The sequence below is a fragment of the Notamacropus eugenii genome, chromosome 1 (assembly GCF_028372415.1).
Source record: "Notamacropus eugenii isolate mMacEug1 chromosome 1, mMacEug1.pri_v2, whole genome shotgun sequence".
NCBI lineage: Eukaryota > Metazoa > Chordata > Mammalia > Diprotodontia > Macropodidae > Notamacropus > Notamacropus eugenii.
In genome coordinates, this window is record NC_092872.1 from 579,839,233 (window position 1) to 579,864,657 (window position 25,425).

The window sequence follows — 25,425 nt, forward strand, 5'->3', positions numbered from 1 at the left end:
AATTGCCCTGATACTCTAGAACCAGAGGGTAAAATAAATACTGGAAGAATCCACTGATCATCTCCTGAAAGAGATCCAAAAGAAAAATTCCTGGGAATATTGTAGCCAAATTCCAGAGATCCCAGGTCAAGGAGAAAATATTGCAAGTAGCCAGAAAGTGTGGAAATATAATCAGGATAAGACAAGATCTAGCAACTTCTACATTAAGGGATGGAAGGGCTTGGAATATGATATTCCAGAAGTGAAAGGAACTAGGATTAAAACCAAGAATCACCTACCAGCAAAACTAAGTATAATACTTCAGGGGAAGTCATTCAGTGAAATAGAGGACTTTCAAGCATTCTGGAGGAAAAGACCAGAGCTGAATAGAAAATTTGACTTTCAAACAAAAGAATCAAGAGAAACATGAAAAGGTAAACAGGAAAGAAAAATCATAAGGGACTTACTAAAGTTGAACTGTCTACATTCCTGCATGGAAAGATAATATTTGTAACTCTTGAGACTTTTCTCAGTATTTGGGTAGTTGAAGGAATTATATACATATAGACAGAGGACACAGGGTGTGTTGAATAGGAAGAGATGATATCTAAAAAAATAAAATTAAGGGATGAGAGAAGAATATATTGGGAGGAGAAAGGGAGATAATGGAGTGGGGAAAATTATCTCATAAAAGAAGCAAGAAAAAGCTTTTTCAGTGGAGGGGGGAAAAGGAGGGGTAAGAGGGAAAAAGGGATGCTTTCTCTCATCACATTTGGCTTGGGGAGGGAATAATATGCACATTCAATTTGGTATGAAAATCTATCTTACACTATAGGATAGTAGGGGAGAAGGGGATAAGTGAGGTATATGGGGATGATAAAAGGGAGGGAAAATGGGAGGAGGGGGTAATTAGAAGTAAACACTTTTGGGGAGAGACAAGGCCAAAAGAGAGAATAGAATAAATGGGGAGCAGTATAGGATGGAGGGAAATATAGTCTTTGACAACATGACTTTTATGGAAGTCTTTTGCATAACTACACATGTATAACTTGTATTGAATTGCTTGTCTTCTCAGTAGGGATGGGTGGGGAGGGAGGAAGGGAGAAAAGTTGGAACTCAAAGTTTTGAAAAGGAATGTTAAAAACTGTTTTTACATGCAACTGGGAAATAAGAAATACCGGTGATGGGGTATAGAAATCTATTTTGCCCTACAAGAAAATAGAGGAGATGGGGATAAGGGAAGGGAGGGGCATGATAGAAGGGAGGGCAGATTAGGGGAAGAGGTAACAAGAATACACGGGTCTTGGGGTGGGGGGAGGGGAGAGATGGAAAGAAAATTTGGAACTCAAAATATAGTGGAAATGAATATTGAAAACTAAAAATAAATTGATTTTTAAAAAAGATTAGAGAGATGCAAGATACTTGGCTCAGGAAGAAGGCAGATGGAATTCATTTTTATGCTGACAGTAACAATTCAAAGTGCTTTTAAGTTGCCCTGAAGGCTGCTTATAGGCCAAAGACCTATAGAGTGCCGATGGAGTCACATTGATTAGTGATGACATGATCTGAACACTTCCATGGTGTTCTCAGCAGACCAACTCCAAAAGAAATACTAGGATTATAACAGAGATCTGTATACAATGTTTATTGATCTGATGAAGGCTTAAGATACTGTCAGTTATGAGGACTTGTGGAAGATCCTGGAAAAATTTGGTTTCCTGGAAAAGCTCATCAGTACTGTACATCAAATTCATTATGGCGTGCTCACACAGGTCCTAGATAATGAATAGTCCTCTTGTGCTTTCCCAGTCACCAAATGAGTGAAGTTTCTTCTATGCTTTTTAGCATGATGTTTTCAGTAATGTTGTTAGATGCCTTCAAGGAGGATAAAACGACATCAGGGTTGGCTACTGCATTGACAATAAATTATTTAACTCTAAAAGAGTACAAGCTAAGACTAAAGTGGAGGAAGAATTGGCATACGACTTTTTGTTCACAAACAATTGTACACTCAGTGCAGCCTCTAAGGCTGAGATGCAAAGCGTGGATAAATTCTCTGACTCTTGTGCTAATTTTGACCTGACAATTAACACCAAAAGAATGTAAGTTTTCCACCAGTCAGCACCACACCACCAAAACATAGAACCATCAGTTACCGCAAATGAACAAAATATTGAATACTATACATAAGTTCACTTACCTTGGCAGTATACTACTCAGGGATGTACACATAGATGCTGAGGTTGACACACATATTGTCACAGCTAACTCATTGTTAGGGTTGTGTGTTCCTGCTTTGTTACCAAAGAAGAAGACCATGCCATCAGAGAAATAATGACATGACTTGCACTTGACTTTCTTTTGAGTGCACAACTTTGGTTGTGCAGGTCACCACCCTTACTTCCTCCTCCAGAGCCATGTGGGTCCAGTGACTGGATATTCATCAGGATGATTGGAGATGACCCAGGATGAGGCAATTGGGATTAAGTGACTTGCCCAAAGTTACACAGCTAGCGAGTGTCAAGTGTGTAAGGTAAGATTTGAACTCAGGTCCTCCTGACTCCGGCGCTGGTGCTCTATCCACTGTACCACCTAGCTGCTCCTCAATGTTAGGGAGGCTCCAAAGGAAGGCGTAAGGGAGAAGAAGTATGAGACTGACTATGAAACTGAAGATCTACAGAGCCATTTTACTAATCTCATTTTTCTATATCTGTGAAACCTGAACAACATGCCAGTACCATGCCAAGAAACTGAATTCCTTCCATTTGAATTGTCTTAGGAAGATTCTGAAGATCACTTGGCAAGATAAAATACCAGATACTAAGGTTCTTTCATGAGCTTTACTGCCAAGTCTTCAAACTCAACTGCAGAGAGCGCAATTCTGATGGACTGATCAGGTTGTTCTAATGCCAAATATATGTTTATCCAAAAGAATATTTTACAGAGAACTCACACTAGGCAAGTGCTGGCATGGAGGTCAGAAGAAGCAACACAAGGACACTGTCAGGGTCTCTTTTTAGAGAACTTTGGAATTGTGAGATACCTGAGACATTGGCACAGTACCAGCAAGTATGACCTGCCTACATCAAACAAGGTCCTATGCTCTATGAGCAAAGCAGAATTGCAATGATTCAAAAGAAATATGAGTTGGGAATATTTAGAGCCATCTCCACTCCAAATGTTGCTTTGGACCATTTGTGCCCACCCTTTGTTAGAACCTTCCAAGCTCTTATTGGTCTGATCAGTTACAGTCAGACACACTGTACTTTGACACCAATGTAGTGATGTCATTTTGGTGCTCCTAGAGAACTAAGGACAACAACAAACTAGCCAACCACCTGCCAGGCACTCTTCTAAGTGCTAGAGATGCCAGAAGAGGCAAAAGATAATCATCCCTGCCTCAAGAAACTTTCAGTCTAGTAATGGAGACAAAACACATGATGATGATGGAGATGATGGTGATGATGATGATGATGATGTTGATGATGATAATGACAGCTAAGATTTGGATAGCATTTTCTATATTCCAGGCACTGTGCTAAGCAGTTTACCATTATGTCATGTTGTGATTCTCACAACAGTGGGAGGAGGTAGGTGTGATTATCATCATTTTGTTGATGGAGAAACTGAAGTAGCTAGAGGCTAAGTGACCTGCCTGAGGTCACACAGCTAGTAAACATCTGGGATCAGATTTGAACTCAGGTCTTTTTGAATCCAGGACTAGCACTCTATTCACTGTACCACATACAAAGACATAGAAAAGCAAACTATATACAGAATAAGTATGAAATATTTAATAGAGGGAAGGCACTGGAATTAAGGGGTTTGAGAAGGCTTCCTGTAGAAGATGGGGTTTTAAAGGGGATTTAAAGAAAACTAGGGAGATCTGTAATCACAGCAGAGAAAGAAAAATGTTCTAGGCCTCAAAGAGATACTTATCAGCCAGAGAGAATGCCCAGAACTGAGAGGTTGGCCTGTTTTGCTTGCAGTGTCACTGGATGGAAGAGTACATGACACAGGAGTAATAAGGTGTAAGAAGAATGGAAAAATAGGGGTAGTGGTGAGGTTATGGCAGGCTTACAGAGTAAAAATAGAACTTTGGCTGGTCAAGAGCAAAGGCCCTGAACCTAAAGTCTCTAAATTTTTATTTTTAAGGGAAAATATTTTGATAACTTTTCCAAAATATTTGGTTTCCTTTTTTAGTCCTATTTCTTTTATTTTATGCATTTAAAACCATTATTCTGAGAAGAATTCCATAGGTTTGACTAGACATCCAAAGTGGTGGATACACAGAATGGTTAAGAAACTCCTATTTAGAAGCAATTTTATGAATGGATAATATAACATTTGTCCATTCTTCTGATTTCATTGGTGTAGGGAACTCTGGGTGAAGAAACCCCACATATCGATACAGATTAAGAGTTGAAACTTTAATCTTAGAATTTAACTGAAGCACTGAAAGGTTAATTTACTTTCCCAGAGTCCTATAGTCAGTCTTGGTAAGAAGCTGAATTTGAAACCAAATCTTCCTTATTCCAAGGCCAACTCTCTTTTCATTAAACCCTACTACCCCTTACGAGTTGGGCAACATGGCCCATAGGATTGTTGTAAAGGGGGCATTAAATTATGAGTATAAAACACTTTTAAACACAAGTGATGGGGGTGGAGCCAAGATGGCAGAGTATAAAGATGCACATACACTAGCTCTTCCCCCGCAGCCCATAAAATACCTGTAAATAAAGATTTTAGAGCAGCAAAAGCCACAGAACAATGGAGTGGAGGAGATTTCCAGCCCAGGGTGACCTGAAAGGCCAACAGGAAAGGTCTGTCACACCGGAGATGCAGCAGAGCCCAGCCCAGCCTTGGCCAAACAGCATGGCGCAGCTGCCAGGAGGAGGACCCGAGCAGGCCTCAGGGGCAGAATCCCCAGTGGCAGTAGCAGTGGTTTGCAGATTCCCCCAACCCACAGGTGCCAAAGGTCAGTGAGAGGGTTTTTTCAGCTGGCTGAGAAGGGAACAGAGTCTTCCCATAGCTCCAGCCTCAGGTGGTGGCAGAGGCTGCATTAGGTGGCAGCCCTCCCACAGCAGCCCACATCCATTGTTGGATCATAAAACCCCTGGGAGAACTGAGCAGCTCATCCTTACCTCAGCCCTGTGTGGTGGCCCTGCAGCCACCTAATGCTCCTGGAGGAATTGAGCAGTTTATCTGAATCTCAGCCCTGAGTGCTGGTTTGGTGGAACTGAAGGCCAGGTGGTTGTGGAGAGGAATCTCTACTACTCACAGATTCTGGGCACAAAAGTTTCTGGTTGCTCCCAGACCAGTGTATGCACTTGATTGTGCCACCTTGGAGGAACTGAGACCTTACAGATCCCCAGAGTATACCCTACTATTGGTAAAGGACCCAAAAGTCAAGTAGCTAGTTGGGAAAATGCCCAATAAAAGGAAAAAAAATAAGACTATAGAAGGTTACTTTCCTGGTGAACAGATATCTTCTCCCATCCTTTCAGATGAGGAAGAACAATACTTACCATCAAGGAAAGACATAAAAGTCAAGGCTTCCATATCCCAAACATCCAAAATAAATATTCAATGATCTCAAGCCATGAAAGAGCTCAAAAAGGATTTTGAAAATCAAGTAAGAGGTGAGGAAAAATTGGGAAGAGAAATGAGAGAGACACAAGAAAATCATGAAAAGCGAGTCAACAACTTGCTAAAGGAGACCCAAAAAAATGCTGAAGGAAAAAAACATAAGTGACTATGTAAAGGTAAGCTAATATTACTGTTATAATTTTTGTAATAGTTTTTAATAATCTGAAAATAAAATCATTTGAAGAAGCTCTCCTCTCATATACTGGCTAAATAAGTAAATTCCATTTGTTGTTCAATTGTTTTTCAGTCATATCTGACTCTTCATGATCCCATATGGGATTTTCTTGGCAAAGATACTGGAGTGGTTTGCCATTTCCTTAAGATTCTGGATCTCCTTTTCCAATTGGTTGACATTCTTTTCATAACCTTTTTATTTTTCTTGGATTGTTTTTATTTTTTTTCCTCAATCTCTCTCATTTGATTTTTAAAGTCTTTTTTTAAGTTGTTCTATAAATTATTTTTGGGCAGGTGACCATTTGTTATTCTTTGAGGCAGAAGAGGATTTCTTTGCTTCAATATCCTCCTCTGAAGATGAACCTTGATCTTTATTCCCACAATAACTTTCTATGGTTGGATTCTTTCTCCTTTGCCTGTGCATTTTTTAGTAGTAATAGCTAAAGCTTTTGGAATCACCTCTAGACCTGGGTGTAGGGGGTGGTGCCTCTTGCCCCAGATCTTCAGTTCTCCCTTCTATCCTTGAATCAAAGTCAAGCCTCCAGCCTCCTGTAAATGCCTACAACCAGGGGCATTTTATCCCATTGCTTCTGCACTCACCAGGTATGTTCTGGATCCATCTTACTCCGTCACTCTCCACAGCACAGCTGGGTTTGGCGTTCCTTTTCAGCAGAGGTTCCCTCAATTCGTCTTCCCCTGCTCAGATGCCCAACTCCTGTTCCTCTCCTGGGGGTAAAAGTTCCGTGGCCAGAGCCAAGACAGCCTCACAAACCAGTTAACCTCAGGGCTTGCCTCTCTTTGTTAAAGTGGACCATAACCTGGATGTGTTTACTCTTCATCAGGCCCAAACCAGGTCCAGGGATTTTTCTTCTGATCTTCTGAGATTGTCCAGGGGGACCCCTGTTGTGCCCCTACTCTTATTTATTTTTGCCCACACTTTGTTTGCCCCGAGGTGCTATTTATCACTTTTGTGGGGGGAAATCTTGAGAGCTTGGAATTTTCTGAACTACTCCACCATCTTCCCAGAATCCTCTGGCTTGCCATTTTCTTCTCCAGCTCATTTTACAGATGAGGAAAATGAGGTAAATAGTGTTAAATGACTTGTCCAGAGTCACACAGCTAGTAAGCATCTGAAGCTGGACCCCAGGCTAGGCACTCTATCCACTGTGTCACCTAGATGCTTTTAAATAATAATCCTACCCACTTGTTAAAGCTCAGCTGAAGCCACTCCTCCACTCTGTTCTTTCCTGATTATTCCACTACACATTCATTTTTGCTTTTTTTCTTAATTCCTAAAGTGCTAAAGTATTCTACATTTTAGGGATACAGTGCCCCATGATCTGGAAAATCCCTGTAAAATTTTTTGGCCTTCCTTTCATACCAGAGAAATTTGAATTATTATGGTAGCAAATATAAAATATGTTGATATTCTGCAGTGCTATATATATATATATATATATTTTATGCATTTCCGAGTTTCTAAACATCTGTTTCCATTTAATTTCTTATGCTAACCAACAATATATTGAAATAACAATGATAACAGTGTGTGTGTATACAGAGATACACATAGGTATGTGTATGTGTATATACATTTACATATATGCATATTCACATACATATATAAACATGCACATACATATATAAACATGCACATACAGATATGCATGTATATTTATATGCACTCATTTATATTTATTTATATAGTATAGCAGTGTTTAATTGTTGTTTTATGTATTTAGGTGGTGTTTTTTCTTCAACTAGATTGTAAGTAATTTGAGGGCATATCCTCAAATGCCTGGTACAGTGCTAAGCCCATAGTAAGTGTTTACCAAATACATCTTGATCAACTGACTGAAAAAAACAAGGCTATAAAATCTCAAAATATTAATTACTAGTAGATCTCCAAGGTTTGTGGGAAATGTTGTAGCCCCTGTTCAAAGGGGTCAGATTTGTAGAATCAGTTAATCACGTCACTTTTATAGCATGTATGAAGGGTTACAAAATTCTTTGTAAAGTTCTTTCCCCTTTATGCATGACAACACAATCCTGTGAGGCAAGTATTATTATTCTCATTTTATAGATAATAAAATTGAGGCTCAGAGAAATGAGCCCATGTTCAAGTAATTGATCAGGCCAGTATTTGAACCAGTCTCTTTATGCTATTCAATGTACATCCCATTTCATTGTTTTCTCCAGATGATTTCTGGAGATATATAAAATATATAAATAATAAGTAATATATATAAAAATATATAAAATCTTGCCTAATAGTTATATTCCATCAACATTCATCAAGCATCTACTATGTGCAAGGCACTGATATAGGTGCTGAGAGTTGAACAAAGAATCATGAGACCATAGGACTATAGACGTTTATAGCTAAAGGGTATCTTAGAAACCATCCAGTTCAATATCCTAATTTTACATATGAGGACAGAAGAGTTTAAATGTCCTTCCTAAGGTCACATATATAGTAGTTGACAGAGCTGGGATTTGGACTAAGGTCTTCTGACCTTAGCTCACCTAGCACTCACCTAGCTCTACACCTCCATCCTTAAGCATCCAAGCATGCCAGCATGCCAGTCGCCTTCTGGTGTCTTTCTCTTCCTCTTCTCCATATGGTGGATTAGGGTCCCCTTAAAGAGAGGTGGGAAAGAGTCAGACTTCTCTGTACACTTCTGTAGGTATTAAGAGAGGTTACATCTGTGTAACTTTTCTAGGTCTTCCATAGTAACTTAGTCCATAAGCATTCCTCAGAATGGAATGGAAAAGAGAATAAGTCATCCCTTACCTACTAGTCTAGGTACCCACTTGACTAGAGGGAAATGGCAAAAAGGATACTATTCACTCAGTTCCTTCTCTTTCTACCAAAGTCAAATAAAGACAACAAACATATATTAAGTTCCTACTATGTGTCAAGCATTGAGCTAAGCACTGGGTATATAAAAAAAAGCAAAAAAGAGTCTCTGGTTTGAAGGTGCTCATAATATATTGAGGGGAGACAATATGTGAACAACTACATAAATACAAGAAATAATTTTGGATAAATGCTCCCCCACCCCCTCCCTAGAGGGGAAGCAGCACCATTCAGGTGGATTGGGAATAGTTGCTTATCGAAGGTGAGATTCTCTCTGACTTTAAGGAAGACAGGGAAGCCAGGACATGCAAGTGAGAAGGTAGAGCATTCTAGTATAAGTTAAAACCAGTGAAAACACATAGACTTGGAAGATGGAGTATCTTGTGCAAGGAAAACATGAATTAAGTACCAGGTTTTGTGTTGTTTGATTTGTGTCTCAGTTTGAGCTATCGCTTACTACCTTACCAGTTAGTGTTCTGCCCCGTTCGAACTCCCTCTGGAGGGCTGTTTTCAGATTGAAGTATATGAATTGCCAGGCCTAGAGGCCTGTGGGCTACCCGAGTCTTCTTACCTCACCTCCCGAGGTCTTCGGTTGGCCAAACCGGATGCTCGTATGAGAGAAAGGACGTTCCAGAGTCAAACAAGGGTTGAGCTTTATTTCAGGGTCTAGTTACAAGTGCAGGGGATTCTTCCTTAGGAGAGAAAGAGAATCTCCCAAGGAGGCAAAGATCTTACAATAAGAGATTGGAAGTAGAAGTACAAGCGGGGAGAGAGGGGGAGGGGAGAGAAGGAGAAGAGAAAAAGCGGAGCCTTGTGTCCTCTTTGGCTCCTCACGTGCTAAGAGAGCTTTCAGGCTTCCCTGATCCTACTTAACTCTCCAGTCGCATAGTTTGCATCTAAATACCGTGCTGTTAGGTAACTAGGTGTGCTCCAATCCGGGACAATCTCGAGGGCGGGGAGATCTCTCTCCCATCACGTTTCTCACGGGAAGAGGTGGAAATACATGAGATAGCTCGGTTCACCTCGATTCCCAGCCGTTTCCTGGGGGGGTCTTGTGAGAGCTCTAAGATTTAGAAGTTCCCACCTTTACCTGCCCGAGACTGTCCACACGGAATTGAGCTTCCAACCCCAACAATGAATGAATGAATGAATGAATGAATGAACGAATGAAAATATATTAAGTACTTATTCTGTGCCCAATCCTCTTAATTATGGACCATTCCCTTTGTTGATTATTTCAAATTTATTCTGTCTCCCCTATTAGATGGTGAGTTCTTCAAGGGCAGGGGCTGTCTTTGACTTCTGTTATTGTTCAGTTGTTTTAGTTGTGTCTGACTCTCTGTGACTCCGTTTGGGGGTTTTCTTGGCAAAGATACCCAAGTGCTTTGCCATTTCCTTCTCTGGCTCCTTTTTTCAGATGAAGAAACTGAGGCAAACAGGGTTAAGTGACTTGCCCAGGGTTACACAGTTAGTGAGTGTTAGAGACCAGATTTGAATTTCTGAAGATGAGTCTTCCTGATTCCAAGGTCAGTGCTCAGTGGATACACTGTGTCACCTAGCTATGCATAGGAACATATTAGACACTTAAATGGTTATTGACTGACTGCCCAACACTATGCTAAGTGATGGGAATGATAATGTCGATGCAAAAGCAAAGGCAGTTTCTGCCCTTAAGGATTTTAATGGTGGGGGAGGGGAAGAAACACAAATCCAGGAATAGTGGAAAGGAAGGCATCTTTTGATTTGGAAAGTTGCTGTTTCTCCTAATAAGGAGGAATGAGCATGATGAAGTGTGGCAGCCTCAGTAGGAAATGAGTGATCGCCCTAGGCACCTTCCTTAAAAGAGGATATGGGAGGAGTTCTCTGATGTTCACCCTACACTAGAGGGAGGGAGGAGCCTCAAGGGCAAGTCATACTGAGGAATTGTATCTTTCAGATGATAAGTTCCTGGGGGTGATAAAGTCCAGGACAGAAAAGACAGGAAATAATGAATTCTCTATACTTGATTATATTTTGATAACTTTTTGCAAAATTTTATCAATCTTAGAGAGTTTAGCAAGTTCACCTAGCCTTTTTTCTTGGTCGCCCAAGACATTTTTGGAAGACAGACAAGGCACATAAGACTTTGAACCCAATCCTTCTTTGGTAGCTGGATTTTAACTGCCCTGTTTTTTGAGTGGATGCCAACCACATTGGAAAATCCTTCAATTTTTCACATTTATCTAGGAGAGGGCAATAAACTCTGATCCCCAGAATCATTTCCATGGTCATAGAATTGTTGATTTAAAGCTCTAAGAGTGATTAGAGAGTGTCCAGTCCAAGCCCCTTATTTAATATTGGAAGACCCTCAGATTGAATTGTGACTTGCCCAAAGTCACATGTATAGCAAATGACAGATGTGAGATTTGAATCCAGACCTTTGGACTGGGAAACCAGGGCTCTTCTCATGCAGCTGCTCACTCTCATCTTCTCTTCCTTTCCCTTTCTCTGTCAATCAAGGAAAGAAGAGGCATGACCAGAATTGCTTGGGAAGGGATAAAGCTGAGCCAGTAGAAAGTGTTGCTGGATGCCCCCACATTTCAGCCTCTGTTTATAGGAATTTAACATGCAGTGTTTATTATTCCTATCTGCTCAAATAATCTGCCACCTAAAAAAAAGTTTAATTGTCCTGATATTTCACATTTAGGACCACAGTTTAAAGAAATTCAGGGGAAAAGTAATGATTATTTTATTTTAACTGCTCTGTTTACCCCTCTCCTAGTCGCATTGTTCCACGCAAAGGCAGTGTCAAGAGTCTCTGTATTATAGAGCCAAATGACTCAAAGCCAAAGTCGAGATATAATCACTGAGGAAGTTATCATATGGAGAGCTATCATAACAATAATTATTGTGATTTTTCCTTTTTTAAAAAAGTATTTTGTAGCTAAATAGTTTCAAAATAAAGCTAATTTCCAAATGGAAGTTCAAAAAGAAAACTGGGGTTTCACATTTATTTTTCTTTGGCAAACAGTGTATTCACAGATGGTGTGGATATTTTGGCATTCCAAGCTATAGCATCTCTATTTATGATTCTCTGTCTTGGAAATCTCTCTTGTGGTTAGACCACATTTTGTATACTTCCTATGATTGACATATGATCTGAGCTCAGCCAGTGCAAGGGGGCAGCCACATGACATATCATCAAGACTGTAGGCAGCTGCCAAGAAGTTAGAAAAGACAATTTCACTTGGGCCCAGATTTCCAACCAACCAAGAGCTCCATTTGGAGAAAACAAAGATGGGACACTCACAGAGAATCAATAAGGACCTAAAGGAAGATTCTTTAACTGGGGTAGTCAGGTAGGAATGGCATTGTATTGTGGTAGATCCCCAAGGATATATTAACCTGCCTTGGAGGAAACCACAAATTTTCTTCATAGTCAGATTTTTGTTAAGATGGTCCCACATGTACATCACATTGTCAAAAGATTTATTTTCCCCTCTTTAGAGAAGACATGAACTACATCAGTGACTCCGAAAAAAAAAAATCCAACTACACTCTGTTGAAATGAAGGATTGGTGATGACACATTTCCATTTTTCACCCTGAAAGTATTAGGCAGCAAATTTGTAAATAGGATTTGCTGAATTGCGAAAGTCACTTGGGAGCAGTACTTAAATCCCTCATTACTTGGAGAGGCAGTATGGTCTAATGGAGAGGGTACTGGACTGGAGTCAGAAAAGCCTGCATTTATATTTTGGCTCTGATACCCCCTGTGTGACCGTAAGCAACTCATTTATCCTCTCTAAAGCTCGGCTTCTTCATCTGTAAAAGCGGGTTGATAATGTTAACTTTAGGAAGTTCCTATAAGGTTGTTATGATATTGAAGAGAGATAAGATTACTAAGTATTTTGTAAACTTTAAAGTACTGTATAAAAACTAGTTGTTATTATTGTTGTTGGAGTGGAAAGCTTTGTAAAACCTTTAGGGTAGTAAATGTAAAGGGAGAGTGAAGCAACTTGTTGAACTTGGTTACTATGGAAAGTGGGCCTGAATAATTCCAATCCTCTGGGGGAAAGCTTTCCATCAGAAAACTCCTGCAGTTAAGTTAATAACACTAACTGAACAAGAGACAGATCAGACAACAGTCTAATCTCTGCTAACTTCATCTAAATGAGAAAACTATAAAAAACCATATATATTAGAATTTCTGCATTCCTTTCAATGCAGTTATCCAAATTATACTTGGAGGAAAATATTTCTTATACAAATTACTAGATTCATTGAGGGTAAAAATGGGAAGCTGGGGTCTGAATAATCCCAGCTAGCTATTGAAACATTAAACAAAATGTTTTGCTCACTGTCCACTTCTCTATGATGTATCTTCTTCAACTCCAACAAAGCAAAAGGTAGCTTCAAAATAAAATCCAGACATATTTAACAAGACCCAGAATCACCCAGATAATTCCATTAAATCTCTCCTTCATTTTGATCATCTTATGAATACATAGGCTGTCTATGGAAAACTGGACTCTGGTATGAGAAAAGCTGCCAATTCCCTCAGCCTGCTTACTTTACACAGATGGGACAGAGCTAAACCAACTACACAAGCAATCCAAATAGACTATGAAAAAGGCAGAAAATAACATTAAACATTTAATAAACACCTACTCTATGTAAAACATTTATGAGAGGAAGTTTGGTGGAACTAATAGAGAGGTCACCTGGGAGTCAGGAGACCAGAGTTCAAATGGTGCTGACAGAGAGACAGAGACAGAGAGACAGAGAAAGAGAGAGAAACATCAAGACAGAGAGAAAGAGAGAGAAAGAAAAAGGGGGGATGGAAGGCATGGAGGGAGAGAGGGAGACAAAGAGTAGGATACACACACACACACATACACACTACTCCCTACTGAAAATGATCTTATAATGTACACAAATAAGCAAATAGATACAAGGTGATTGAATACTAATAACTAGGAAAATAGGTGAAGACTTCATTTAGAAGGAGGCATCTGAAATGAGAATTGACAAAATCTAAAAATTCCAAGACAAAAAGAGCAGGAACAGCTACATAACAGGCATAAGGAATGGCTTAGGTGAATACACAAAGGCAGAAGATGAAAACTAAATACAAAGAACAGCCAGTGGCAGTCTAGCTTTGTAGTGATACAGACTGCAAGCAAAGGAATAAAGTGCAATAAGAGTTGAAACATAGATCAGAGTAGGAGTGAAAAGCCATTGGCATCATATTATATTATATATATATATATATATATATATATACATACACACATATATATGTACATATATATGTATATGTATCTATATATGTATGTGTGTATGTGTATGTATGTATGTGTGTATATATGTATATATACATATATGATACATATATGTCAGTGCATAGTTATTTTCATTGTCTCCTCCATTAGAAGGTAATCTCCTTAAGAACAGAAATCGCGTTTTTGCCTTTCTTCACAACCTAAACACTTAGCATAAGTTCTTGGCACAGAGTAAATGCTAATAAATGCTTGTTGAGCGATTGACTGACAAGCTGAAGAGTTTCTACTTTATCTTACCGGTGATAGAAATCTATAGAAGACTTTTGAACAGAGGAATGAAATAGCAAGATCTCTGTTTAAGGAAACATTTTTGGCAAATGGATTGTAGATGGGGAAACGCTGGAAGGAGGAAGACCATTTTTAAGGCAAATTCAATAGAATAGGTAAAAAGAGATAAGTGCTATCTTGAACAGTGGTCCTGTAAGTGAATACAAAGGTTTGGAAATGAAAGATATGTAGGTATAATATATAGGAATTCCCAAATGTCTAAATCAATCACTAGACCTCTATCAAGCATGTACTGTTTGCCAAGTACAATGCCAAATGTTAGGAATTCAAAGACAAATATAAGACAGTCTCTGTCCCCAAGGAGCTTATGTTCTACTAATATGAAGGATGAGGGAGAAAGAAAAGAAGAAGGGGAAACACAAGGCCACAAACCACAGAAAAATGTAATGTCTTTGACAGTAATAGAAGTTTGGAGGAGGCTTGTGTGTTTGTGCTTCATTCTTGAACAGGACCATGACGTCAGGATGATGACATGACTTGCAGTTGACTTTGATTTGAGTGGGGGAGGGCTGTGCAAGGTCACCAATCTCACCTTCTTCTCCTGAGCCATCTGGGTCCAGTGGCATGATATTCATCAGGAAGACTGGAGATGGCTCAGGTTGCAATGTGACCTGGAGGAGGCACAGTTTTAGGGTAAAAGAAAATTAGTTCTCCCTTGGATGTGTTGAGTTTGAAATGCTGATGGGAGGTCCAAAAGAAACTGTCTTTTTGGGAAGAAAGTTCAAGAAAGAGATGAAGGTTAGATAGAAAAGTTAAAAGTGATGTGACAGTAGATAGGAAGCCAGCCTTAGTGTTAGAGCAAACTGGATTAAAGTCCCACCTCTGACACATGGGCTCTATGACCTTGACTTAAATCACTTAACTGATGGGCAGCTAGATGGTATCGGGACTGGGGTCAGGAAGACTCCTCATTCTGAATTCAAATTCAGCTTCAGAAGCTTATTAGCTGTGCGACACTGGAAAGGTCACTTAACCCTGTTTGCCTTGGTTCTTCATCTATAAAATGAGCTGGAGAAGGAAATGGCAAACAACCCCAGTATCTTTGAAAAAAAAAAACAAAACACCCAAATAGGGTCATGAACAGTCACCAATGAAAGAAAGGACAATATGCTTTGTAGAGGGAATGTTCTAGAGTTTTGTAGAGGGAATGTTCTAGAGTGAGCGGGCAGCAGGGTTAGGAGGTTGTTGCAGGACAAGGAGGCCCTAGGCACTTATGAAAGTTCCAGGATAAGCCAGCAGTAGAGAGGCCCAGAAAGTCCATAATGTGGCTAGAAGGAGAATGAAGACAAGACCAGCCTGTTATCAGAATCAGAAGTAAACCGTGGAGTAAGTACTTTTAGTAGATCAATAGACTTATACATGCAAAACAAAAGTAATTTTGTTGCTTTTGTTAATGGGGAGGAAGCTAACAACTAGGGGAGTCTGAGATGAACCCTGATTGGAACTCACAATTCCTGGAGGCAGATGTGAGAAGAGAGAGCACTCCAGGCATGGGGAACAGACAAAAGAGGCACCAAGATGGGAAATGAAACATCATCTACAGGGAAGAGAAAATAATTCAGTTTGGTTGAAACCTAGAGTATGTGAGGAGTAGTAATATGTCATCAACCTGGAATGATAGGTTTGAATATGATCGTGAAGCCCTATGAATGCCAAACAGAAAAGTTTATATTTTATCCTAGGCATATTTGGGAGCCAGTGGAACTTCATAAACAGGGGAGTTTCATGATCAGATCTTTGCTTTAGAAATATCAATTAGGAAACTATGTGGATAATGGATTGGAGAAAGGAAAGGAGAGATGTAGTCTATTCTAGTGATTCAGGTGAGTGTCCTCACAAGGCTTAAATTGGGATAGTTGGAGTGTGGGTAGAGAGAAAGGGACACATATGAGAGGTGTCGTGGAGGTACATTGATAAGACTTGGCAGTGAGTTGAGTATAAGGTGTGAGCTAGAGTACACAGTTGAAAATAACCCCTAGGTTCTAAATCTATATAATTAGAAGAATGGTCAGGTGAAAAGATAGAAGGGGTATAAAAGGTATTGTTTTATCTAAGCTGAGATTGAAATATTTGAGAGACATCCAAGTATAGATGTCTAGCAAGCAATTATAGATACAGAGCTAGAGTAAAGAGACACATGGGAGTCTGGTTGTATAGATTTTGGGGTTGTCTGCATTGAGATGGTAGTAAAAGCCATAGGAGTTGATATGAGAGAGTTGGAGAGTAGAAAGATGGAGACAGAGAAAGAGGGAGGAGGGAGAGATAAGATGGAAAGAAATAAGCCTGGAGTACACTCACACATAGTGGGTAGGACAATAGCTTGAGATAAAGGCACAATGAAGAAAAAGTATATTCATAAAGCAGGAAACTTGGATATGTTTGTAGGCAGTGAAGAAATCAGAAAATATCAAGAAACTGGAGATAATGATGAAACAGGGGGCAGGAGATAGGAGAAGAAATAAAGAAGGAGAGACAGAAGGTGAACCAGAAGAGGAAAAAAAAGGAAAAACGAGAAAGTGATCACAAAAGCAAGATCCCAGAAATGATGGGAAGGAACAGGATCAAGGACAAATGGAGTGGTAGAATCTGGCAAGAAGGGATGCCATCTTCCTTAAGGATTGGCATAAATGAGGCAAGAGGGGAAAAAAGTATTTCTCTCTGTCTCTCTCCTTCTGTCTCTGTCTCCATATATATATATGTGTGTGTGTGTGTGTGTGTGTGTGTGTGTGTGTGTGTGTGTGTGTTTATACATGTATATGTATGTGTGAGAGTGTATATATGTATCTATATACATATATGTGTATAATGTATATACAATGCATTGCTTCAGAATGCAGACATTGAAGACTATACTCATAAAATCTGTTATGCTCAATGGTGGTTTAAATGACGTAACAAATTCTACTATCCTATATATGTAAAAAAAATTTTAAGTGTATCAAGAGTCAGACATGGTACAGTGAAAAAAACCATGGCTTCTAAAATCAAAAGACTTGAGCTCAAAGCCTTCCTGTCATTTCCTGTATGACCTTGACCAAGTAAGGCCTCTCTGTGCCTCAGTTTCCTCATCTGTAAAATAATGGGATTGAACTTCATAACCCTTGAAGTCCCTTCCAATACAAACCCCTAAATTCAATGGTGCCTCAACTTGATCCAGAATGCAAGAAAGATTTCTCAAGTCCCACGATTCTGAGGCTATGAGGGTGATCCCACAGTCATCTGGTCTTCTAGCAGGATTACAGATAGACTTGCTCAGATAAATTCCTGGATAAGGCAATTTCATTCTTTATTTTACTTAATAACCCCTATTGTCAGTAAATTCTTTTTTCCATTCAAACTCAATTGCAGGGCAGTTTAGGCCATTTCATCTTGTTCCATGTTTGTAGAGACAGGCATAAGAGAAATACCATACTTGTCCCCTAATCTTACATATTGACCTAGTCTTTAATGTAGCATCCAGTGTCTAAGGAAGATTTTGCCATCTTGACAGCTATATTTTCTTGTGATTGTATTAGCTCCCCGCCTCCAGCTTTGTGTCACCTGCAAATGTGATAACCATGTCACATATACCTTTACACAAGTGGTTGCATTTGTTGAGATATAAAATGTTGTTGTTGTTGTTGTTGCTGAGGTGTTAAATAATTCTTGTGTTGTTTTAAAATTGATTCTGAATGACCTCATTTGAGGTTTTCTTGGCAGAGGTACTGGAGTGGTTTGCCATTTCCTACTCCAGCTCTTTTCTCAAATGGGGAAATTAAGGCAAATAGGGTTAAGTAACTTGCCCTGAGTCACATAGCTAGCTAATAGGTGTCTGAGGCCAGATTTGAAGTCAGGAAGATGAGTCCTCCTGACTTCAGGCCTGGTGCTCTATCCACTGCACCACCTAGCTGGCCTCAAAAATGCTAAATTACTGAGTCAAAAAATTATTCCTGGGGCATTCCACAGAATGCTTCCCCCAAGTTAACAGTGGACCATATCTGGCTATTCAGTCAATTCCAAACTCGTTCAGTCGTGATACCATCTAGTAGATATCTATTATCTTTAACACAAGGATAACATGAGAGATTTTGACAAATACTTTCATAAAATCTAGGTAAACTATATCTAAGACAGGTAGGTCCCTGCTCTATCAGTCTTTTCTTCCTTAACCTTCTTCTATATCAGAGAGCCCCTGTCTTCTCTGCCCTCAACCCACTAACTACTCCTTCTTTCCCTCCCATGGAAATTACTTATTTAAAGTAGTAGCTCAGCATAGAGAAAACTATCAATGATTATCAAGCTTTATTCTGACAGGTGGGATGGTGAATTCACTTCTTAATTTTTATATAGAAAAGAAAACATTAGATCTTTTCATCAAAAAAAAAAAAAAAAAGACCTGAAACTTGAAGGTTTTCTTCACCATCTTGGCCATGAAGACAGCTATTGTAAATTGAACTTAAAGACTTGGTTGTCGTTGGCTCTAATTACATAACTATGGGCTGGTAGCATTTCCTGTAGTGGTTTGCAAACATAAAAGAAAGTCATCATCCTGCCCACACACTCAGAATATCACACTGTTATGTGATATTTTCATGTAAAGATTTTTTATCTGTTGGCATACTTTTATGTAAACTATTCACCCTTCTATTGATGAAAGGAGATTTCCAGACAATAGATATTTTTATAACTCTGTTTATGTAATGGTACTGGCAATAGAAAAACACGAAACTAAATGCTCAAGACAAGATGAAGAGAAAATAGAAGGCGGTGAAGGGGGATGGTTGGGTGGAGAAATAAGGATGCCCCCGTGGGCATTACAAGTCATATTAGTTGTTTCAAGATATTTCCATTGGTGGTTCTATCACGAATGGGAGAATATTTTGTGGAGAATATTTCAGCGATATGAAAACTTCGAGAGAGTATTTGGAAAGTGCTTCCTCCTTAGCTTTTCCTGAGGCCATGCCTTTTTGAAGCTGAAATGTTTAGGAAAGCACATACTCTTGAGGTTAGTTACATCAAGTTGTGTCTAACCAGTGGTCTGAAATAAATAAAATGCTTCCATGCGAACGTACTTTACCACAGTCAGTGTTTTTGATTTTCCTCCAGTCAGACATATAACATTTCAGATCTCATCTGAATACTTATTATTTATTGAGCAGCAAAAATGTCCCTAGTATTGGTGGTGCCTATTTTACCCATTCCCATTGGTAGTTGATTACTACTGGGATTAATCATTTTCAAATCTTCCTATTTCATTATTAAAAAATAAGATATAATGAGACAATACACAGTTTACCTGACATAAAACTAAAGTCAAGGTATAATCTTACGAGAGAGGTAAGTATATAAGGACAGTAGAGTTAAAATAGATCTTTTCCTTACTATTTTAAGCAAAGGATCCTATCCAATCTTTTTGATGGAAGAGAGTAAGCCCTTGAATTTGATTTCCATTTGGAAAACATATGATTATTATGTGTGGGGGTATAAATTAGATACTAATATTGCTTTAATTCTTTCAGCTCAGTACATTGAAGCAGAGGTTGACTAGAATGATTATTGAAAAGTCTTCAAGTCAAAAGAATGTCATCCCTCACAAGAAATGTCCAGTGCCCCTTTCTCCTCAAAATAAGAATGAATGCATGCATGTCCAAAGACCTCTGTGTATTCAAAGAAGAGTGGAAAGAGCTGGATCTGGAATCAGAAGCCATGGCTTGACATCCAAACTCTATTTCCTACTGTTTGACCTTGGGCATGTCACTTAACTCCTCAGTTTCATTTTGGTCCACTTCCAGAGCAAAGACAACAACCAGTCAATCCTTATCTACAAAAAAGATGGGATGGATAATATCCAATGTCCTTTCTGACTTAAAATCTCCAATCATATTATCCTTATAGAATGAAAAAAAAATCAAATCATAGATCACAGAGCTAGAAAACCTCAAAAAATTATCCATTCCAGGCCCTTACATTCAGGAAAGTGGGGTATTATTATGCCTGTCCCATGCCTATGGTACGTACCTCTGTTGGGGGTTGATGTAGATTTTAGCAGATATAACTTGTGCTTCCAGGGCAACTAGGTGTCATAGTTGATAAAGGACTAGGTCTAGAATTAGGAAGACTTATCTTCCTGACTTCTAGTCTCAAACACTTACTAGCTGTGTGACCCTGGGCAAGTCACTTAACCCTGTTTGCCTCAGTTTCCTCATCATCTGTAAAATGAGCTGGAGAAGAACATGGCAAATCACTCCAATATCTTTACCAAAAATACTCCAGATGGGGTCATGAAGAGTTGGACACAACTGAGCAACAATAAAAAAGTTGCATTTACACGTAATAATAATCTAAATAAGGAAATGCTGAACTTAAAATTGAACCTTCAGCATTCCTATCATCTAAAATCCTAAAGTTATAACTTAACTTCTTGTCTTCGGTTTCTATTCTTGCTCTCTTGATCTGATTTATGAAGAATTAAGACTTACCTTCTCTACCTTAACGAATCTTTTGGAAGACAGGTTTAGAGAGATGATGGGGCCTTCATGAAATAAAAAGGCCCAAACAGAACAAAATAAAAAATATCCCACTTGATGGCTCAGTGGTGTCTGGCCTACCCTATGACATCAGTTAAAAATATGTCCATGCTGATCTGCAACTACTTTTTTTTCTGTTACCTGTGTAATTCTGCTGTCTAAATTTGACTGATTTTTTAATCACATTTTGCTCAAAATAAGGAGTGAATTAGCATTAGTTCCCTTCTGACAAAGAAACAATAAATAGCTTTACTCTTCACTTTCCTAAATCAAGAAAGTGAATAGGAATTTCCAGAGGAAAAGGTGTGAATGTTGTGGAATTCACTTTTCTGGAAACATTTAAGAAAAGATCTAGCAATTATCTTGTCAGGATGGATCACAGGGTTATAGATTTAGATGAGGAAAAGACCTTAGAAGTACATGGCTACTGTACAATCTAGCCTAGTCTGGCAATAGATAGGATAAAATATTCAGGTTCCTCCTAGTCCTGTTTCATGGACAAGTATGGATGGGTGTGTTGCAACTAGAAGCCACCTTCTCTAATCCTGACAATGGAAGGTAGTATCTGGTTTTTTTTAAAGGCTCTTTTCTACCATTCAAGAAAGCTTTGATAATCATCATCATTTTCATTACTTAATTCTCCATCATACTCAAGCATCTCTGTCATTTCTTAACCACAAAGAGTTTGGAGAAGCTGCAATAGCCCTTTTGTTTACTATTTCCATGTCAGATTCCAAGTTTTTAATGACATACATATCAGCAATTTTGTTGAAACGCTACTCAAAACATAGATAATGATGCTAAGTAAATAAAATTGCTGCAAAACATCCATTCTATGGAGAGGGACTTAATAAATGATTTTTTTTATTCACAGATGACTATATATAACACTATGAATTAAGGAGGACAGATAGAAAAATAAATTTTGAAGACATGAGCCTACTTTCAAGGAACTTATACTCTTAGTTGTGACAGTGTCAGATTTAATGATGTATCACTAGATCACCATTAATTAATCAGTCTTAATCCTCAGGAAAACCATAGCTCGTCAATAACCATTTAAAGGTATCCCTAACACTTCATGACTATGAAATCTTCCCCAGACTTGATATTTAATTTCCCATATCCATGCATTCATACATGCCCTTCTCATCATCACCTCTCAAAATTTTTTAAATTATTATTATTTTGTTTGTTTTCAGTGTTCTACAATCACTTCCATAATTTAGATTTTTTCCCCCTCCCTCCTTCCTCCCTCTCCAAAGATGGCATACAATTTTATATAGGTTCTACACATTCATTCCTATTAAATACATTTTCACCTTGGTCATGTTGCACAGAAGAATTAAAATGAATGGGAGAAATCATAAAACAAACCAAAAGGTAATACAAAAGAAGATGATGTGCTACATTCTGCTATCCAGTTCCATAGTTCTTTCTCTGGATGTGGAAGGCATTTTGCCTTAAGAAACCACTGGAAATTTTCTAAATCCTTGCATTGCAATGAAGTTCTAAGTCTTCCAGAAAAAAATCTCACACCTTGTGGTTGTTGTTGTATGTAAAGTTCTCCTGGTTCTGCTCCTTTTACTCAGCATCAGTTCATATAAGTCTTTCCAAATTTGCCTGAATTCTTCCCGTTCATTATTTGTTACAGCACAATAGTATTCCATTACATTCATAAACCACAATTTATTCAGCCATCCCCGTGATTTCCAGTTTTTGGCCACCACAAAGAGTGCTGCTATAAATATTTTTGTCCATGTAGGATCCTTTCCCATTTTCATGATCTCTTAGGGGTACAGTCCTAGAAGCGGTATTGCTGAGTCAAAGGGTATGCACATTTTTGTAGCCCTTTGGGCATAGTTCCAAATTGCTCTCCAGAATGGCTGGATCAGCTCACAGCTCCACCAACAATGAATTAGTGTTCCAACTCTCCCACATCTTCTCCATCATTTATCATCTTCCTATTTTATCATGTTAGCCAATGTGATAGATGTGATGTGGTATCTCAGAGTTGTTTTGATTTGTGTCTCTCTAATCAATAGTGACTTAGAGCATTTTTTCATATGAATATAGATAGCTTTGATTTCTTCCTCTGAAAACTGCCTGTTCATATCCTTTGATTATTTATCAATTGGGGAATGACTTGTATTCTTGTACATTTGACTCAGTTCTGTATGTATTTTAGAAATGAGGCCTTTATCACAGGCACTAGTTGCAAAAATTCTTTCCTAGTTTTCTGCTTCCCTCCTAATCTTCATTGCATTGGATTTGTGTGTGTAAAACTTTTTAATTTAATGTAATCAAAATTATCCATTTTGCATTTCATAATGTTTTCTAACTCTTATTTAGTCAAAAATTCTTCCCTTCTCCATAAATCTGATAAATACACTATTCCTTGCTCCACTAATTTGTTTATAGTATCAGTCTTTATACCTAGATCGTATACCCATTTGGACTTTATTCTTGTGTACAGTGTCAGGCATCGATCTATGCCTAGTTTGCACCATACTGTTATCCAGTTTTCCCAGAAATTTTTGTTGAACAGTGAGTTCTTATCACAGAAGCTGGGGTTCATGGGTTTATCAAACAGTAGACTGCTATATTCACTGACTACTGTGTCTTGGATACCTAAACTATTCCACTGGTTTACCCTTCTGTTTCTTAGCCATTTCCAAGTGGTTTTGATGATTGCTGCTTTATAATACAATTTGAGATCTGGTAGGGCTAGGCCACATTCCCTAGCATTTCTTTTGATTAGTCCCCTTGATATTCTGAACCTTTTGTTCTTCCAGATGAATTTTGATATTATTTTTCTAGCTCTAGAAAATAATTATCTGGTGTTTTGATTGATATGGAATTTAATAAGTAAATTAATTTAGGTAGAATTGTCATTTTTATTGCATCAGCTCTGCCTACACAAGAACAACTGATGTTTTTCCACTTACTTAGATCTGACTTTATTTGTGCGAAAAGTGTTTTGTAATTATGTTCATATAGTTCCTGTGTTTGTTTTGGCAGGTAGACTCAGAAATTTTGACTCCCTATGAAGCTCAGTTCAGATACCATGTCATACATGAAACCTTCCCTGAACTTCCACTCTGCCTCCCCACTTGTTTTGTTGTTCATCTTTCAGTCTTGAAGAGTACTATGATGCCAGGAAGTGATAGCATGACTTGCAAGTGAATTAGATTTAAGTGAGGAAGGGCTGTGTAAAGTCACCAGCCTCACTTTCTCCTCCAGAGCCAAGTGGCAAGATAGAGATTAGGACAACTGGAGATGGCCCCAGAAATTGTTGGAGACCATGGTCTTTTTAAGCTAAGGTCTGTCTGACTGAGGTCTCAGTCTGACTGAGGCAACACCCATTCAGTGATTAAGGCTAGGTAAAAAATAAGGCAAAGAATGGCCTCTTTTACCTAGTCCAAAATATATATGTATGTTTAAGGATCTAGGAGGGAGAGACCCTCAGGGTTTCTGGTTTAACAGAAACAACTACTATTTACATTCACTCTGAGCAATCAAGATCCGAACAATGACCCCATGGGCTTGGACTGGGCTCTATTGTTAGTCAATCAATGAGAAGCAGAGTGATTTGGGTTTAAGACATGGTCCTCAGGAAAGAATCTAGCCCATAAACCCCAAGATATCTTGGAAGGCTCCTTTTATCAAAATTTACATTCCTTTGAGCAGAGTAGAGCACAGGAAGGTATGAGTGTGATACCCTACGTGGACAGAGGGAAAGGAAGGAAGAAAGGGAAGAGGAAGGGAAGGGGAAGGGAAAGGATTCTCTTTTTTTCTTCTAATCCCCAGCACTTAGTATGGTGCCTTGTATACAGCTGGCATTCAATAAATGTTTGTTGGATTGAAATGAATTGATACTTTCAAAAAGACATGAAATAATGAGACTGTATTTTGAATGTTGCCCTGTGTTCAAAACAACACAGAAGACAGGCGATTGCTGGAAATATTATGAAAGTTAAATATCTAAAACTTTAGAAAATGTTTTTCCTAGGTTAACATTACAACCTAGTAATGTTACTACTAACATTAGTAGTATTTCTTATTCCAGGAGAAAAAAGCTAAAAAAGGTTAAGAAGATAGCCAAAGATTTTTTTAAAAGTAGAAAATCACAATGTAACAGGATACGATTGTGCTATTAAAAAAATGATGGAAAGGGTGGATTCAGTGACATCTGGGGAGTCTTGAATAAAGTGATGCAGAGTTAAGTGAGCATAATCACCCTCATACACTTAGTAGCTACGTGACAGTTGGTGAGTCTCTAAACATCTGTTTACTTCACTTTCTTTATCTGTAACATGGGAATAATAATAGAACCTACCACAAAGGGTTGTTGTAAGGATAGATATTTGTAAAAGCCTTTGCATAGTGCCTATCCCATAATAGATGCTATATGAATGCTGGCTATTATTATTATTATAAATTAGTCATGAAAAGAAGATAAGGAAGAAGGACATGATAGCAGTTGTTAAGCTTTAGAAGATCTATCATGTGGAAGAGGTAGTAAACTTGATCTTCTTGACCTCAGAAGGTAGGCTTAGAACTTAGGTGTGGAAATTGTTATGAGGCAAACTTGAATTTGATATTAGAAAAAAAAAAGTCCTAACAATTAGAGCCTTGAAAAAGTA

The 25,425-nt window shown here is 38.5% G+C and overlaps 1 long non-coding RNA gene across 1 annotated transcript in view; it reads left to right on the forward strand.

The window, feature by feature from the left end:
* The first annotated feature begins 15,431 nt into the window (after positions 1-15,431).
* Positions 15,432-25,425, forward strand: part of LOC140520482 (uncharacterized) — an 84,509-nt gene continuing 74,515 nt past the window's right edge. Inside the window, exon 1 of the long non-coding RNA XR_011972520.1 lies at positions 15,432-15,599. This is a non-coding gene — a long non-coding RNA (uncharacterized lncRNA). The remainder of the gene's footprint in view (positions 15,600-25,425) is intronic.